At 42.4% G+C, this 5,004-nt stretch overlaps 1 long non-coding RNA gene across 1 annotated transcript; it reads right to left on the reverse strand.

The window, feature by feature from the left end:
- Window positions 1–1,508: 1,508 nt before the first annotated feature.
- Window positions 1,509–5,004, reverse strand: LOC147030982 (uncharacterized). Its single transcript, XR_015056608.1, has 4 exons — window positions 2,520–5,004; window positions 2,265–2,423; window positions 1,961–2,018; window positions 1,509–1,671 (listed from the first exon to the last, which is right to left on the reverse strand). It is a non-coding gene; the product is annotated as an uncharacterized LOC147030982 (long non-coding RNA).

The raw sequence follows: 5,004 nt of genomic DNA on the forward strand, positions 1-5,004 counted from the left end.
ATGTGTGGGTTGTCCCTTTAAAAAACAAAACAGGTAATACTCTTATGTTAGCTTTTCAACAGATATTTAATAAAAGTAAGAGAAAACCTAAAAAATTGTGGACTGATGAGGGTAGAGAGTTTTATAACAAGACATTTATGAATTTTCTAAAAAATAACAGTATTACATTATACAGTACCTTTAATGAAGGGAAGGCAGTTGTTGTTGAACGTTTTAATCGTACCTTAAAAGAGAGACTATATAAAAAATTCACACAACTCGGTTCACAACAATGGTCATCTTTTATTCAGGATATTGTGGATAAGTATAATGACACGATTCACACGGCAACAAATATGAAACCATCAGAAACATTTACAAAATTAAAATATGAAAAAGAGATTAATGTCAGAAAACCTAAGTTCAAAGTTGGTGATATCGTAAGAATATATCGGTGGAAATCTCATTTTGAAAAAGGTTATACGAAAAGATGGACCAACGAGCTTTTTAAAATTGTTGATGTAATAGATACGGTTCCTTGGACTTATAAGATATATGATTTGGAAAGGGAAGAGATTTTAGGTTCATTTTATTCACAGGAATTACAAAATACAAAGATAAATTGAAATTTTTTGACTCCGCCCCTTTTTGGCTCCACCCACACAAGCCCCCGCCCACACAAGCCCCGCCCACACAAACCCCACACAAACCCCACCACACACCCCCCCACAAGCTCCAATAAATTGAAATTTTTGACTCCGCCCACACACGCCCCTCCCACCGAAGCCCTGCCCACACAAACCCCACACAAACCCCACACAAGCTCCACACAACCTCCACACAAAAACTCCACACAAGCTCCACACACACAAACCCCACACAAGCTCCACCCATATTCATCATATTCACATAATTAGTGATTAGTTAATTAGTTCCCCACACACACAACATGTTTATTTAATTAAAAAATTATCCACCCATCCACACAAGCTCCACTCATCCACCCATCCCCCATCTCTCCACCCATCCATTTATCCACACAAACCTCATCCACAGAAGCCTCATCCACATTCACCCCTCCCACACAAGCTCCACCCACATAAACCCCTGCCCATATAAACCCTGCCCACATAAACCCCTCCCACATAAGCCCTGCCTACACAAGCTCCACACAAAAACTCCACACACATAAACCCCTCCCACACAAGCTCCACCCACATAAACCCCCGCCCACACAAGCCCCACCCACACAAGCCCCACCCACACACACACACCCCGCCCACACAAGCCCCTCCCACACACACCCCACCCACACAAGCCCCCACCGAAGCCCCGCCCACACAAGCCCCGCCCACACAAGCCCCACCCCCCTCATCCCCCTGTGCGCCCCCACCTTTGACCCACCACCTCCCTCATCCCACCCCCACCCTTCCCCACACACACACATGGGGAGGGAGGGATGGGATGAGGGGGTGATGGGTCATTGGGGGAGCGCACCTACCCCTCCCTCCCCCAACCCCCCCTTTACATCTCTTTTATTCTTTTCTTGTAATTCAGAATCAAGTAATTGTAAACAAAACAAATATAATTTATTAATATTGAAAATATTAAATATTCATTTGCGAGAATGTACAATCTTTCCCAGCAATCTTCTTCAGATGCCTTGTGATTTCGAAACTCAGACACCATATTCTGTTTTGAAACAAAAAGTGGATAATAATTAGGTTCTATAAAGATAATTACATGGTAATATGAATAAGCCTCGTTGACCACTGAATTAACACACCAGGAGCCTGTCATCCTTTCAAGGTCAATAAAATGAATTCCAGTGTACTGACAAAACCACGTCCAAACTAATGATGCAACCAACATAAGGCGACATTCTAAAGAGAGAGTGATATTAATAATAATTCAGAAATATTTACCTCCAGAAAATCATGTGTTGTACGAGTGATATTAATAATAATTCAGAAATATTTACCTCCAGAAAATCATGTGTTGTACAAGATTGCTTCAACAGCTGATGTTGTGCGATAGTGCTGAAAAAAAAAAAAATAAGTCAAGGGTATAGATGAAGAGACAGACAGGGAAAGCAACACACACACACACACACACGCACACACACACACATACACACACACATACACACACACACGTGCCTCACCATTGGTTTAATTCATTCGAGATCAGAGACCAGTCATTATAAATCATTGGCCTCTTCAATAAGAGCAGAGAGAGGTAGGTAGAAAGACAGACAGAGAGAGAGGCACACACACGTGTCTCACCATTGGTTTAATTCCTTCGAGATGAGAGGACGTGATAAGACTTCATGCCACTCATTGAAAATGTCTTTCAATTCTCTTCTAAAATCATTGATCTCTTCAATAAGAGTATTAATTTCATGAACCACGTCGTGATATGTGAACTCAATTTCTTCCAATGCCCTGTCAGGGAAAAAATATATATATATCAGAATTATCATGATTTAATTAATAATCATTTGCTTCATCGTTCAAAGAGAAAAGCATACACAAACTTACCAACTCTGTAGTGGGCTGTTGGCTTCATCGGAAGAAATATCGTCCATGCCTCAGTTGTAAAAATGAAAATCCCGTCTGGCAGAAACTTTGTCTGGCGAACCGCTTATAAAGCAACGATGAGGAGATTGCTTAATCATTGGGTGTGAGCACAGGAAATGACAAGCTTCTCTTAATGATCTCATCTGGCCACCGCCCGAGTTGCAAATCGTTTTTGGACATAAACCACGCCATAAAAGTTTTGATTCAAATGTTTTCAGTTCGTGTTCTGAGATAAAATATAAACACGAGACCTTGTCTCACAGAATAGTTCCTATTTTTTCACAGCATGACAGTCCAAAACCACTTCCTCATTCACACAGCACGGCCGTGTCAAAAAACACTTCCTCATTTTCACGGCATGAACTGAAAACATTTGAAACAAAACTTTTTTTCTGGCATGGTTTATGTACAAAAATGATTTGCAACTCGGGCGGTGGCCAGATGAGATCATTAAGAAAAGTTTATCATTTCGTAATGGCACAAAAGGGGTATCTTAAAAAATATAAAGATTCAAATGTTTTGTTTTTCAATATTTTAGATGGGGATTATTGTGCAAAGAAAATTAAACTATTGAAGGAATTTGAGAATGAACAAATGTTTATAGGTTCAATGAGTGAGCTAAACAATATGCATTGGTTATTTGATAAAGAGTGTCCCGGGGCTTAGGCGTTTCAGATATTTCTTTAGAATCACCTTTAACAAATCTTTATCTTGTTGTATGGGCTATTTGAATAGAGAGCCCCTAGGTTAAAAGGGGAAATAAAAAAATGGCCATTTTTACAGCCATTTTTCCCTGCTGTGCAGGGGTTTGGCTTTTTCTTGAGGCAATGTTTTATGGCCGGATGCCCTTCCTGACACCAACCCTGGTCGCCTCTTACGACACACAGGGATATGGTACACCTATTCTAACCGGGGCATACACCGGGACCAGTACACTGGCACTCATTTCGCCGACCTCGGAAGGATGGCAGGCTGAGTCAACCCTCTGGTGTTAATTCAGCAGCCAACGGGATTTGAACTCAGGACCCTGGGATCCCAAGCCGCCACCCTAACCACTAAGCCAACACCAGGCTCCAGGTTAAAAGGGGAGACAAATAAATATACCTTGGGCTAAAAAGGGGATTTATTTTTTTAGGGGAAAAAAAAGAAAAATTTCATGGCTGAAAATCCCCCATTCATTTACATGGGGAAAAGTGAGCCAGAACCAGTATTCTTACCCTACTGCCACTCAAGAAGGGATTGCGAATCCACCGCTCCAGCTTCGCCCTGCACTGTCTTGAACGTGATGCCGTGGCGCTTCTTGAAATTGCCCAACCAACCGTCGCTCGCCATGAAGTCTGGGATGTGCATCAGCTCGGCCAGTTTCATCGCCTTCTCCTTGATCAGATCGCCGCTGACAGGCACATTCTGTCCTCTTGATCGCTTCAGCCACATGAGCACTCCCTCATCAAGCTTCGGGTCGTGAGCCTGCGTCAACTTCATGCGCTTCGATGGAAATCCAGCTTTGATTTAGCCTCGATTGCATCCTTCTTGCTGAGAATGCCCTTCACGGTGGTTCTCTTAACTTCGACGCCCCATTTCTTGCTAATCTCCCTGGCCAACTTGGACTGATTCGGCTCCTTCTTCGCGGCATCGATGATCTCCTTCTCCTTCAGCGTAAAGTCGGTTCGCTTGCGTTTCTGAGCTGACATTATGGGCTGAATTTGAAAAAAAATGATGTCACTGTTGTACGTGTGCCTGCGTGTCTGTGTGTGTGCTCGCGCTTTTTTGTGTCTCGTTGTGCGTGTTGTGATTGGCTTGTTGTGGCTGGCATCGGGGAGAAGAATCGCGTGTTTTGACACAGTCTAACTATGCGCGTACGTATTGAGTTATGTTGTGCGCAGCTGGACTGTAGTTAGTCGCTTCGCCTTTGGACGTGAGTGTGATAATCGAGCACTGCGCAATTCAGACTTTTTCACGACTCGTGCCTTTTAACAGTCACACAGTAGTGGCATGGTAGCGAGAGTAGGGGGTGGCATAGTAAATTTATTTTGTATTGAATTTTGTCGGGACCGAGCAAAAGTGGTATAATAGCGAGAGTGGCATAGAAGCGAGGTGGCATAGTAACGAGCTTTGACTGTATTAGAAGTTTGACCTTAGTTGTTGACCTTTGACCTCAAAGATCATAATTTTCCCATTTCAGTGATGCACTATGCAATTGCTCTTTAAATTTCAGGTTAATCGGATGAAAATAGACAATTTTTCGGAAAAAATTTGATGATTTTAGAACTTTGACTTTGAGTTGACGTTCAACCTTTTGACCCCCCAAAATTGTTGCATTCCCAATTCGGTGATGTACTCTGCAATTGCTGTTTAATGTTCAAGTCAATCGGATGAAAATTGATGATTTTTAGAAGTTTGACCTTTTGACCTCAACACTAGATGGTTTCCCATTTCAGTGACCAAA

Source organism: Eptatretus burgeri, chromosome 3 (assembly GCF_056783735.1).
Source record: "Eptatretus burgeri isolate ZD-2024b chromosome 3, Ebu_testis_v1, whole genome shotgun sequence".
In the NCBI taxonomy this organism is placed as follows: Eukaryota; Metazoa; Chordata; class Myxini; order Myxiniformes; family Myxinidae; genus Eptatretus; species Eptatretus burgeri.